The following is a 15,372-nucleotide window of genomic DNA, read 5'->3' as shown; positions in this document are numbered from 1 at the left end:
GTTGTAGCTATTGTTTTACTTTCTATTGCTTCATGTACTCAATCTTGTGATGGTACATAGCATGTCTACATGGAAGGGATAGGTGGAATAAACAAGCCAGAAGAGAGAACAACGGGATGACAGTTCTGGGGGGACATGGGAGAAGGGGAGGTGGGAGAAAGGAAGTGGGTGTTAACAAACCCAGGGACAAGGGAATAACAAGTGATCCAAAATCAGTGATAAGGAAGGTGTAAGGTCTGGCAGGGCTGGATGAAGGGCAATGTAACCGAGAGGAATTCCTAAAACCCAAATGAAGGCTGAACATGATAGTGGGACAAGAAATAGAGGAATGACTTAGGAGGCAAAGGGTAGTCATAGAGATTTAAATACAGGCATATACAGATGGTGCCCAGCTATCAAAAGATATAGCATCTGGGGTCTTAAAGGCTTGAAGACAAACAGGTGGCTATCTAGCTAAGAAACAACAAAGCCCACATGGAAGAAGCACACCATCCCACCCCGATACAATAGCTCAAGACAAAGCGGGTGATAAGCACATGAGGTGAAGGAAGCTGATGGTGCCTGGTTGTCAAAAGATATAGAATCTAGGGTCCTATAGGTTGGAAGATAAACAAGAAACAACAAAGCCCACATGGAAGAATCACAGCAGCCTGTGAGATCACAAGGGATCAGGTATCAGGCATCAATGACGCCTTCCCCCCCCCCCCCCCCCGAAAAACAATCATAGCATTGTGAATGAGACGGAGTAGGGACCCAGGGCCCATCTGTGGGAAACTGGACATCCCCTTGCAGAAGGGCTTCGGGGAGGAGACGAGACAGTCAGGGTGCAGTGTAGAAATGATGACATACACAATTTTCCTCTAGTTCTTTTTAAAAAATTGTTTTATTAGGGGCTCATACAACTCTTATCACAATCTATACATACATCAAATGTGTAAAGCACATCTGTACATTCATTGCCCTCATCATTCTCAAAACATTTGCTCTTCACTTAAGCCCCTGGCATCAGGTCCTCATTTTTCACCTCCCTCCCCACTCCCCACTCTCTCATGAGCCCTTGATAATTTATAAGTTATTATTTTGTCATACCTTGCTCTGTCCGACGTTTCCCTTCACCCACATTTCTGTTGTCCATCCCCCAGGAAGGAGGTCATATGTAGATCCTTGTAATCAGTTCCCCCTTTCCAACCCATTCTCCCTCTACCCTCCCAATATTGCCACTCACACCACTGGTCCTGAAGGAATCATCTGCCCTGGATTCCCTGTGTTTCTGGTTCTTATCCTCTGGTCTAGCCAGACTTGCAAGGTAGAATTGGGATCATGATAGTGGGGTAGGGGTGGGGGTGGGGGGAGGAAGTATTGCTATATCACACCCTGTCTGGCTCGTATCCTCCCCTAGACCCCTCTGCAAGGGGATCTCCAGTGGCTGACAAATGGGCCTTGGGTCTCCACTCTGCACTCCCCACCTTATTCACTATGGTAAGAGTTTTTGTTCTGATGATGCCGGATACCTGATCCCTTCAACACCTCGTGATTGTACAGGCTGGTGTGCTTCTTCCATGTGGGCTTTGTTGCTTCTGAGCTAGATGGCCGCTTGTTTACCTTCAAGCCTTTAAGACCCCAGACGCTATATCTTTTGATAGCTGGGCACCATCAGCTTTCTTCACCACATTTGCTTATGCACCCATTTGTCTTCAGCAGCTGTGTTGGGAAGGTGATCAGGGCACTAATCCACCCAAGGGGAGGGCATTGTTTATATCTCCACAGGGAAAAAGGGACCAGACTTCAACTCAGACTTCAACCCAGTTCTCCCAGATGTGAATGCAACATGCTGGTGTGGAGTAGTGAAACAGTGGAGAGGTCTGGGGGGCCGGCCCCAATCCCAAATACTAAGTGGACACCTGCCCCTCCACCCAGAAGAATTTATTTCAAAAGATGGCATTGAATCTGCAGCTCTTGGAATGGAACATATCTGATCAGATCACATGGGTGCTGATGAAGGGGGAGGAGGAGAGAGTGGAGCACATCCTGCTCCACCAGGCCTTGAGGATGATGACTCCAAATAGAGCAGCCAGCCCACAGAGAGGACCACATGGCCAGCCCCACTATGAGATATGATGCCTCTTACCGACCCATAGCTCTACAGAGGACAACACCGGAGACACAGTGTAGGAATTGCACCCAATCGGATCCCACCACACCGAGGGGAAAACACTAAGGGGGTGCAACAGAACAGCAAGGGAATGGAGCGGCAAGGTCCCCAAGGAATGCTGAAGGTGGACTTTGGGGCCAGGGTGTGATGCCCCAACAGACTGGACTTGAAAACACTCCTTAAGGCCAACAAACAATCCTTGAACTAACTACAAGCTTTTCTTTCTTGTGTGTTTTTTTCTGTCATTGGTTTGTTGTTTTTTTTTTATATTGTTGCTTGGTTTTGCTCTGTTTTGTTTTTGTGCATGTTATCTCTGCAGGTCTGTCTAAATAAGATAGGCTGGATAAACAATCTGGAGAAAACAATGGAACCGACAGTTCCAGGGGGACATGGGATAGGGGAAGGTGGGGGCAAAGGAAGTGGTGTTAACAAACCCAGGGATAAGGGAACAACAAGTAATCCAAATTGGTGGTGAGGAGGGTGTGGGAGGTCTGGTAGGGCATGATCAACTATAATGTAACCAAAAGGAATTGCTGAAACCCTGGTGGGGACTGAGCATGATAGTGGGACAGCAGGAAAGTCAAGGGAAATAGAGGAAAGAGTTGGGAGGCAAAGGGCATTTATAGAGGTCTAGATAAAGACGTGTATATGCAAATATATTTATATATGAGGATGGGGAAATAGATCTATGTGCATATATTTATAGGTTTAGTATTAAGGTAGCAGAAGAACATTGGGCCTCTGCTCAAGTACTCCCTCAATGCAGGAACACTTTCTTCTATTAAATTGGCATTCCTCTAGTTCTTGAATGCTTCCTTTCCCCCACTACCATGATCCCAATTCTACCTTACAAATCCGTATGGACTGGAGCATGTACACTGGCACAGATAGGAACTGGAAATATAGGGAATCCAGGAAAGAGGGTGGAGGGAAGGTGAGGGAGAAAGCGGGAGTAGATTACAAGGTTCTACATATAATCTCCTCCCTGGGAGATGGACAGCAGAGAAGTGGGTGAAGGGAGACATCGGATGGTGTAAGATATGACAACATAATAATAATTTATAAATTACCAAGGGCTCATGGCGGAGGGGGGAATGGGTGGAAGGGAAAAATGAGCTGATACCAAGGGCTCAAGTAGAAAACAAATGTTTTGAGAATGATGATGGCAACATATGTACAAATGTGCTTCACACAATTGATGTGTGTATGGACTGTGATAAGAGTTGTATGAGCCCCTAATTAAAAAACAAAAAACAAAACCAAACAACCTTGCTTGGGTCAGGAGCACCTTTGCCCTCAAATTAGCATCTTCAACATTTTAAAGAGGTCTTGTGCAGCAGATTTAACCAATACAATGTGCTTGATCTCTTGATTGCTGCTTCCATGAACATTGATTTTGGACCCAAGCAAGATAAAATCTCTGACAACTCACCCTTTTCTCTGCTTAACATGATGTTACCTACTGGTCCATTTGTGAGGCTTTTTGTTTTTCTTGACATTGGGTTGTAATCTATAATGAAGGCTGCAATCCTTGATCTTCTTCAAGGAGTGCTTCAAACCTTCCTCACTTTCAGCAGGCAAGATTGTGTCATCTGCATACTGCAGGTTGTTAATATGCCTTCTTCCAATCCCGATACTGTATACTTCATCAAAGAACGCAGTTTCTCGGACCATTTTCTCAACATACAGATCGAATAAGCGTAGTGATGACAGGTGATATATTTTTTTCCTCCTGAGCTGCTCTCAGAATTCTTTCATTGTCATTGGTTTTGGAAATTTTAATTATATGTCTCAGTGACTTCATTTGGGGTCTATATTGTATGGAGTTCATTATCCTTTTTTTGTTGGAAATCTCATCTTTTATTGTTGTTATAGTTGTTTAACTTTTCCTCTTTTCAGAAACATTCAGACCAGGGGTTAAGTCTGATGGGTAAGGAAACTGGAGAATTTTTAATGCTGTGACCCTTCCTTCTCCCTCTCTTTAAAAATTAATTTTTATTTAATTCCCCCCATTTATGTATAGACTATAGCACACACAAAAAGTGTACAGTAAATAATTGCACAGCCAGTCACATCAGAACAGTGACAGTATTTCAGTCTATCCCCCATGGATGTGGTCCTTTCTTTTTTCCCTGCCACTCTCTGCCCTTCCCACGGTCCCCATCCCTTCTCCCCTTCCCTGCTGGGCCACACCATAGCCTTCAACGTTTTTTCCTTTGTTGTGAAAACTATTTTTGTTGTTTTTCTTTCCCCTTCTTTTCCCTTTATAATAATAGTGTCATAAGATATTTTATCTTCATGCCATTGGCTAACATTGCTGAGCATAATGTCTTCCAAGTTTATTCATGTAATGTGGTATTTCACAGCCTCATCATTGTTTTTAAGAGATGCATATTTCATTGTGTGTATGTACTAAAATATGTATAGATCATGTATATGTACTGTGTGTATTGTGTAGTTTATTTATCAATTCCTCCACTCTGGGGTTTTAGCTGTTTCCATCTTTTTGCTTCCAGAAGGATTGCTTTGCTAAGCATGGGTGTGTATATACAATATCTGCTTACGTTTTGTTCTTTATTTCGTTGGGGTATATATTTTCCCATTTTTAATGATATTAGGGAAACTTTCTACCATAAATCTGAATTTTCATTTATTTCCTCCTGATCTGGAATTCCAATCAGATGCAGAGTATTCCTGCTGTCACAGTAGAACTATGCTACATCAAGTTTTCAATGACTGATCTTTCTTTTGCAAGGAGATTGCTAGATCTTTCTTCTAAGACTTTAACTGCTAGTTATTCAGTTAGCAGTGAAGTACATTAACTTTTCGTATCATCGAATGACTCCCTAATCTTACTCACACCTAAATACATAATTCCTTTAATTTTAGTTGAACCCTAGGAGGGAAATTCTTCTGTTAGCCAAGTCCCTGGCTGACATGTTCATTTAGCTGCCAAGCAGAAAACCAACTATATTGTATTACCTTAGTGTTGCTGTGAGAATATGTGATCTCTGTGGTGGGGTATGTTTTAGATGTAAAAAAGTATTCCACTGCAGGGCGGCATCACAGCCCCTGCTATGATAAGTATTAATACGGATGTACATGTCTTTATAACCTCAATTCATTTTGGACAGTTTTCACTATTTGATATTTGCACAGTAAACACTTGATTAATTCAGGGAGCAGAAGTGAGGACGGATGACAAGACCTACCAACTCTCAAATGCCCAGACTAATTTTTATGTGTGAAACAGAGGGAAAAATATACAAATGTCTGCTTTTATTAATGCCTTTGCTATTAATGAAAATTGTTCTCCGATTCTGGTAACAGGTTGGCAAAGAGCTCTAGTTTTCAGAGTGTAGTAAGTTTTGACTTATGTGTGAGTTCTCCTAGGTATTTAATGAAAAGAGAACCCATGTTACTGACCTGCTTGCAATATGTAATTTTAACCTGCTGCTGCGATTAGGTTCCATTGCGTCTGTTCCAGCTCCTAGCGACCCTCGACAACAGAACACTCCCTGGTTCTGCGCCGTCCTCATGATGGTTAATGTTTGAGCCGTTGTTGCAGCCATTACGTCAGTTTATTTCCTTGATGGTCTTCCTGTTCCCCTGACCTTCTACTTGACTAAGCATGATGAAAGTCTCCAAGGACTGGTTCTACTTGATAACATGTTCAAAGTATGTGAGATGAAGTCACCATTGTCACTTCTAAGGCACACTTTGTACTTCTTCTAAGATAGATTTTTCTTTCCTTCTGGCTGGCAGTCATGCTATTTTCAATATTCTTTGCTAACACCATAATTCAAACAAATCAAGTCTCCTGCAGTTTTCCTTATTCATTGTCCAGCTTTCACATCCATGAGGCCATTAAACATATTGTGGCGTGGATCAGGTACATATAGTCTTCAAAGTGACAGCGTGGCTCTTCAACCCTTTCAAGAGGTCTTCTGAAGGAGATTTTCCCAATGCTATATGCTGTTTGATTTTTTGAAAGTTTTATTGACCCATAATCCATATATCATACAATTTAATAGTTCAATCATATAAGGAAACATTGTACAATCATTATCACAATCAATTTTAGAACACCCCCCCATGTATAAATAGCTTTTTTAAGTGAGTTGTATAATCACAATCAGTTCTAGTGCTCCCTCCCTCTTCCTGCATACATACATTGTGATGTTGTTTGATTTCTTGGTGACTGCTTCCCAGCAAAATGAAATTCCTGACAATTTCCATATTTTCAAAATTTATCATGATCGTTCCAGTTGTTAAGATCTTGGCTTTTCTTTATATTGTGTTCTAATCCATATTGAATCTTGCAATTCTTGATTGTCATCAGTAAGTGCTTCAAGTCCTCCTTGCTTTCGGCTAGCAAGGTTGTGGCTTCTTTATATCACAGGTTGTTAATAAGCTTTCCTTCAATCATGGTGCCATGTTCTTCTTCACATCGTCCAATTTATTGGGTTATTGGCTCAGCATACAGATTGATTAAGCAGGATGAGAGGATGCAACCCTGAAATACCCCTTTATTAATTTTAAGTCATGCAGTATTCCTTTGTTCTGTTCCCGTCATTGCCTCTTGCTCCATGTACAGGAATACTCTGAAGGGTTCTGGAATTTTCTTTCTTGATGTTAACCATAGTTTGTTATGCCTCCCAGTCAATGCCTTTGCACAGTCAATAAGGCACAAATGAACATCTGCATGGTGTTCTTTGCTTACTGCAGACACCAGCAACAGCGTGCGCCATGTCCTCTTGACTCCAGCTTGAGTTTCTGGCAGCTCTCTGTTGATGTACTGCTACACCATTGTTGAGGTATATTCAGCAAAAGTTTACTTGCATGATCTATTAATGATACTGTTTGGTAATTTCTGCATTCTGTTGGGTAACTTTTCTTTGGAATGAATCCCTTCCAGATGGTTGGCCAGGTAGCTCTCTTCCAAATTTCTTGGCACAGATGAGTGAGTGCTTTCAATTATTCATTGGCTTTTTGAAACATTGCACTTGGTATTCTATCATCTCTTAGAGCCTAGTTTTTCAATAATGCCTTTAGTACATCTTCCTTCAGTATCATTGATTCTTGATAATATTTGACTAACTATAAATCCTTAAAAATGTAAATTTTAAATGGTTTCATGTGTACTTCATAATTTATATAACTGCTACTCCATAATTAATTAGAATTTTTTCTAGTTTTACTCCATGATAAATAATTACACAGTACCATCCCTACACTTACAATATTCTCCACACAATTCAACAATGCCAGACACTGTTCAGGTCACATAGACATAGTACTAACAAAGAAAAATGTTACTTTCAAGAACTTATATTCTAGTTGTGGAGACAGAGAGCATGAAAACAAACAAAATAAATGCTATGAAAAATAATCAAACAATGTAAGGAAGATAGAGAATAAAAGGAGTGGAGATGGCTATTTTTTACAAAGGATATTTAAAAATGGCTTTCTGATACAGTAACTTTTGAGCAGGGGTCTTAATGAAGTGAGGGAGCAAGCCAGGAAATTCTGGGGGACTGGAATTTCGGTCAGATGGAGCAGCAGCTACAAAGGCCTGAAGGAATGCTTAAGATAGTTGAGGGCCAGCAAGAGATCAATGGTTCCAGAGAAATAGTAATAAGAGTTGATGTCAGAGAGGAAATTGGGAGCCAGGTCTTAAAAGATCTTACAGCCACCAGAAGACCTAGAGGGTTTTGAGCAGAGAAATGAGATGAAAAAAAAATCCTATTTTAAAAGGCCCACTCTGACTGCTACGTGGAAATTCTCTGAAGTGGCCAAGGACAGAGTGAGGGTGACTGATAAGCTTTGGGGATAATTTTGAGGGAGATGGTTATTGTCCAGACTGGGGTTGTAGCTGTGGAGGTCAGATTATGGGTATCTGTTTGTTTGTTTATAGGATTTTATTCAGAACACAAAACCCTGGAGGGCAGGGAGTACCATTTTTTGTGAACCCTATCTGTAAATAACTTATTTTAAACTTTTTACTGAGATTTGCATGAAGGTTGACAGAAAAAATTGGCTTCCCATTTAACAACTCATACCCATTTCCAATACTTTAATTATTTACTGGATTAAAAAGTTACATCTTTCTCCAGAAGAGTGGCCAGTGACTTCAAACTACTGACCTTGTTATCAATAGCTCAATGCACAACCAACTGCTGCACCAGGGTTCCTATCCCTTTGGAATTACATTCTAAAAACAAAACAAAAACCAGTCACCCAGACAATCTGAGCTGGTCTTGACCTAGCACATGCCCTCAGACACCATTGTCTTGATTGGACGTGTTTTGGAAAGCATGCCGAGGAGACTAAGGTACTTGTATCACTGGGAGAGCTGTCTGAAGCCCGCCACAGATCACAGAGACATGTTCAAAGACATTTTGTTTGGAATAAGCTCATATATGTATAAATGAGAGAATTAATAGCAAAAGGTTTGCTTACCTTACCCTTAATATGTAGTTCTTTGTTCTAATTCATCCAATTCATTGGGTTTTAGGAGAGAATGAGAGAGAGAGAGAGAGAGAGAGAGAGAGAGAGAGAGAGAGAGAGAATGAATTTGGCTGGCACAGGTGTTCACGCTGCTTGAATCAGGCAAACAAGAGGGTGGCTTGCACAGGTGGATCTCTTAACAAAGACTGTTGGAAGAGGTCCTCTGGGTAAGGGTGAAGATCAGATAAGAAATTGTCGGCCATACACACTTGGAAAATTCATCCTAAATGTCTGACTCCCATGGGTGCTGCTTAGCTCTCACAATTGTCCAATTTCAGCTAATTCATCCCAGTCCTTTTAAAGTATTAGGTGAGAGAATCTGTGTGTGAGGAGGGATGGTTAAGGATCTTCTGGGCCATATTCATACTCTGGCACTCCACTGAGCTTGGCATAAAGGGGAAGGCTCCTGGCTGTTTATTTTTTCCCCACTTTCCCTTTATAATTGAATTTGGATCCAGCATATCTTCAGAGGAAATAATTTAGAACAATGAACATTCATAGCAAGTGACTGGCATGAAAAATAGTAGTGAGGGGAGAACATGAAATGCAATGTGCATATATTGCGACATATGGCTCTCCTCCTGGATTTCCAGGGACTATATTATCAAAGCAGAAACTTGTTTTGAGAGAGGGAAAGGGGTATTTTGCAGATGGCAGCATATTGGAATCATTGTCAGAAAGAGGAGCGATTATATCAGACGCATATTGCATCAAACGCTCAGTTAAGAATGAGTCTGAGATAATTTTTTTCATGCAGTAATGAGCACTTTAATATTCCCAGCCTGCTGTTCTTCATGACTAATGCACTTTTCACAAAGGGATGGCTCTGAGGGTCTCAACGTAGTGCTAATAAAAACTCTTATAAGGTACAGGCTGATGAGAGTGAAAAGTGAAGTAGCCTGATCGACAGAAGGGAGGCACTGGTGGACTCCCAGTAGACAAAGCACAGAGGGGTCACTGCTGACCAAAGTGTCTCTTTTGTTCATCCTGCCCATTGAAAATTACAACATTAAATAATCATTTTATTGTGATCTCTTACCGCTCTTATCACAATCCATCCATCCACCCATCCATTGTGTACAGCACATTTGTACATGTATTAATTACAACATTTCTTGGACCTTGAGGTAAAGCTTTGTAATAGTTAAATTATCCAACTTTGAGGAAAAAGAGAACATCTTTCATGTAGAAAGACAGTTATCACTTCATAGTTAAGTCATGAAAGACTATTTATACTTAAAAAATAATTTATTCAACAGCAGAGGAAGCCCTAAACCTAATGATGCTCATAGAAGAAATAGACATTCATTTGCCACAAAAAGAACTCTTCAGTACTACTGGGCATATACCCAGAAGAGGCAAGCAACCAACCACAGCCGGACATCGTGCCCCAATATTCATCGTAGCACAGTTCACAATGGGAAGGAGTTGGAAACAGCCCAATTTTCCATCAACAGATGGATGGATCAAAAAACTGTGGTAGATATATACAACGGAGTACTATGTATCCCTAAAAAGCAGTGATGAATGCATGAAGCAGATTGCCGCATGGGAAGAACTGGAGGAAATCATTCCAAGTGAAGTAAGCCAAACCCAAAAAGACAAGTAAAATATGAGTCCAATAGGTAAGCTTTAAAAAAACCCAAACCAACCAAAGGAAAATGGGGCATAGGGGAAAAGCTACTACTACTACTACTACTACTACTACTACTACTACTACTACTACTACTACTACAACACACACACACACACACACACACACACACACACACACACACACACCCCTGGGGTGATGTCCAGCAACTATGGCAGGGGCAAAACCCAATCCAGGGATACATATGGCAGCAAACTAATAAGGGAAAAAGAAAGAGGGGAAAACAACCAGCTATGCGTAGGGGGGAATCAGTGAACTAATACACCCAAGGGACGGTATTGTTTATATCTCCACAGGAGAGGGAGAGAAAGACCAGGCTTCCACCCGATGCTCCAAGACATGAATAAAACATACTGGCATGTACCAGGTAACCAATAGAGAGGCTTGCCCCAATCCCAACTATGTGGGCACCCCCCACCCCCAGAAGAATGCACTTCAGATGACAGCATTGGGGCTACAGCTTGGGGAGAGGGGCTCATCTGATTAGAGCATATTGGAGAAATGCAAAGGGATGGAGAAGGTGAGGAGGACATCCTGGCCCACCAAGTCCCAAGGACGATATTGCTGCTCAGAGCAGACAACACACAGAGAGGACCATAGGGCTGGCCCTACCAGGAGACATGACATCCCTCACTAAACCATAGTGCTTCAGGAGACAATATTGGATACACAGTGTGGGAATTGTGCACAATCTGACCCCATCACACAAAAACATTAAGGGCATGCAACAGAGCATCAAGGGGAGCAAAGTGGTGAAATCCCAGGGAATACCAAAAATAGACTTTGGAGACCGAGTGTGGCATCCCATCAGACTCAACTGGAAAACACTCATTCCGGCCAAAAAACAGACCTTGAACTATTTATAGGCCTTTCTATTTTTGTCAGTGACTTTCTTTTTGTTGTTGTTGTTGTTTAGTTGGTCTTGACTTCCTTTGTTGTTTTACTTGGGTTTGCTGTTTTTTTCCCCCACATATTAATGTATCTGCATGTCTATCTAGATAAGATAGGCGGGATAAATAATTTGAAGATGAAAAGAATGGGACCAATGGTTCCAGGGAGATGTGGGAGAAGGGGAGGTAGGAGAAAGGAAGGGGGTTGGGGAACGAATGCAGACACAAGGGAACAAATGGACTAAAATCAATGGAGAGAAGGGCTTTGGATGCCTAGTGGGGCTTAATCAAGGGCAATGTAGCAGTGAAGAATTACTAAACCTGAATGAAGGTCGAACATGATGGTGGGACAAGAGGAAAGAACCAGGAGGCAAAGGACATTTATAGAGGTCTAAATACAGGCAAGTACATATGTAAATATAGATAATGAGGGGAATAGAAGTATGTACTCATATCTATATGTTAAGAATTAAAGTTGCAGATGGACATTGGGCCTCAACTCAAATACTCCCTAAACACAAGAACACTGTTCTAACAATCTGGCATTCTGTGATGCTCACCTTCCTGACACAATCACTGGAGACAAAATATGTGCATAAGTAAATGTGGTGGAGAAAGCTGATGGTGCCCGCTATTGAAAGATATAGCATCTGGGGTCTTAAAGGCTTGAAGGATAACAAGCAGCCATCTATCTGAGAAGCAAAAATCGCACTTGGAAGAAGCACACCAGCATGTGTGATCATGAGATGTCGATGGGATCAGGTACCAGGCATCTAAGACCCAGAACAAAATCTTACCCAAGGTGAATGCAGCAGAGGGTGGGGTGGTGGGGGCATGGACTTGAGACCCAATTCCCATCTGTAGACAATTAGACATACCTCTAAAGAGGAGTCACAGGGAAGAAATGAGTCAGTCAGGATGCAGTATAGCACCCATGAAACACACAACTTTCCTCTAGTTCTTTGGTGCTTCCTTCACCCCACTATCATGACCTCAATTCTACCTTACACATCAGACTAGACTAGAACATGCACAGTGCTACAGACAAGAGCCCACAACAAAGGAATCCAGGATAGACAAACCCTTCAGGGCCAACAATGAGAGTAGAGATATCAGGAAGATTAGGGGAGGTGGGGGGAGAAAGGGGGAACCAATCACAAGGATCAACCCTCTAAGGGGGACGAATAACAGAAAAGTGGGTGAGGGGTGATGGAGGACAATGTGAGATATGAAAATAATAATCTTTAACTTTATAAGGGTTCATGAGGGAGAGCAGGTAGGGGAAGGAAGGGGAAGAAATGGGGAGCTGATATCAGGGGCTCAAGTGGGAAGAGAATGCTTTGAAAATGATGGCAGCATATGTGAAAATGTGCTTGACACACTGGATGAATGTATGGATTGTGATAAGAGATGTAAGAGCCCCGAATAAAAGTATTTAATAAAAAAGAAAAAAAAGAAATCTTCAGAATGTTGCTTGGAGTAATATAAGATATGAGGAAGACAACGCAGACTAAAGACACAATGATAGAAGAGATGAAGTCCACGATAGAGGGGATGAAGTCTGTGATAGAGGGGGATGAAGACAACACATCAAAGGGAAATAAAATAACTAATGGGTGAGGTAACAGAAGCAAACAATAGATAACAGATCCCACCAACAGAAAAGAAGAAGCAAAGAATCACACCAGTGATCTTGAGGACAATAAGGCAGACCCCAAGAAACGGGAATGACAGTCAAACAAGATGATCAAAGAGATGAAAGAAAACCTGAGAACAATGATAAATGCTACAAAGAGGAAGAATACATGAAAAATTGATGTAGTAGAACAAGACACAACAAAGAATCAACAGGTAAAGTATCCAGGGAATTCTTAGAAGTGAACTTCTATACCTTAATGAATGGCATCAGACATTCATACAGGAAGCAGAGAGGACATCAATTAGACTGAAACCCAGGAAGAACTCACTAAGGCACATAATAGTTAAATTATCCAACTTCGAGGAAAAAGAGATTTTTAAGAGCAGCAAGAGAAAAAATGCGGTCACATAGAATGGTGCTCAGGTAAGAATATGCTCTGACCTATTAGCAGAAGAGGAGAAAGTGAAGTAACATCTTCTGAAAGCTGAAAGAAAAAAATGCCAACCCAACAATCTTCTACTTTGCCAAACTATTTATTAAGATAGATGGGGTCAGAAGAGGCTTCCTGAACAAGGAAAAACTCAAAGAATATGCTATTAGACATCCAACCCTGTGGAAAATCTTTTCCTACTCACTGTGGTCAGAAGACCAACATCCACCAAGCACAAGTCAGGAGATTGCCATATAGCGCAACTGCATCCAGAACTCAACACGCTGGAAACAAATACCAAGATAACGTTGCCTCAGAGGGAAAAGGCAAGAATGAAGAATCTCACAAAAACACAGCACATGGATATGAAGTGAGATAGGAAAACACCCATTGGGAAAGAAGCTCAGCAAGAAGGCCACAAGCTAAACACTACAATTAGGCAACTAGACCTTATAGACATTTATAGAGCTCTCCATCTAAATGCAACAAAATTCACATTATTTCCAAGTGTACATGGCTCATTTTCTAAAATAGACCACATGCTGGGACAAAAGGCGAGCCTGAGTAAATTCAAACACATGGAGGTCAGTCAGCTATCCCTCTCAGACTACCACACCATAAAGCTGGAGATCAACAAAAGGATGAACAGAAAAACAAGGACAAACAATTGGAGGGTGAATAATGATCTTCTGTGACATGAATGGTACTGGCCCAGATGAGAGAGGAAATTAGGAAGTTTCTAGACACTAATGGGAACGAGAATATAATGTACCAAATCCTATAGGATGCAGCAAAAGCATTTATCAGAGAAAGTTTGATAGCAATTAATGCAAATGTGAAAAAGGAAGAGAGACTTATGACTGATATGCTATCACAAAACCTCCAGCAACTAGAACAGAGTCAAAAGACACAGAAGAGAAAAGAGAAATAATAATGAGAAATAAAAGCAAGAGAAAAGAAATAATAATGAAAAAACCAGGGCAGAATTCAATGATTGGGAACAATGCAAATTCTCAATGCAGCAAAAGATTTGTTCTTTGAAAGGATCAACAGAATCGACAGACTGCTGGCAAACCTAACCAAGAAAAGGAAGGAGCAAACATCAATAGGATGAAGGATGAAACCGGGGAAATCACAATAGATTCCAATGAGATTAAAAGGATAATCACAAAGCACTATGAATGTCTGTATTCTAATGAATTCAACAATGTGGAAGACATCGATAAATACTTGGAAAAATAATCCCTCCCTAGATTATCCCAGATAGAGGTCAAGAACTTCAACAGACCCATAGCAAAAGAAGAACTAGATATGGTTATCAAGAAACTACCAATGAAAAAAGCTCTCGGACCAGACAGCTTCACAGGAGAATTCTGCCAAACACTCAGGGAAGAGCAGACAGTGATCCTCCACACAACATTCCTCTAGTTCTTTAATGCTTCCTTTTCCACCCAGTCATTACCCCAGTTCTGCCTTACAAATTCAGCTAGACTGGAGCATGTACACAGGTACAGATAAGAGCTCTTGACACATGGAATCCAGGACAGATAAACCACTCAGGAATAGCAATGGCAGTAGCAATACCATGATGGTAGGGGGAGAGTGGTGGGAGAAATGGGGAACTGACTACAATGACATATAATTCGCATCCCAAGGCAGATGAATAACAGTAATGTGAATGAAGGAAGACAGCAGGCAGTGTAACATATGAAAATAATAATAATTTATAATTTATTAGGGGTCCATGAGGGTGGGATGGCAGGGAATGAGGGGAGTAAAGAGGAGTTGATACCAAGGGCTTAAACAGAAAGAAAATGTTTTGAAATTGATGGTAGCATATGTATAAATGTGCTTGATACAATTGATGTGTGGATTGTTATGAGTTGTAATAGCCCCTAATAAAAGGACTTAAAAAAAGGTGGCAAACTCCCAAACTCATCCTATGAAGCCAGTATAACTTTGATACGCAAACAGGACAAGGTTCCACAGGAATAGAGAACCACAGACTGATATCTCTAATGAACATAGATACAAAAATCCTTAACAAAATATTGGCCAATAGAAGACAAAAGTACATAAAGCATATCATCCATCATG

The sequence above is a fragment of the Tenrec ecaudatus genome, chromosome 16 (genome assembly GCF_050624435.1).
Source record: "Tenrec ecaudatus isolate mTenEca1 chromosome 16, mTenEca1.hap1, whole genome shotgun sequence".
NCBI lineage: Eukaryota > Metazoa > Chordata > Mammalia > Afrosoricida > Tenrecidae > Tenrec > Tenrec ecaudatus.
This window is presented reverse-complemented; position numbering follows the sequence as displayed.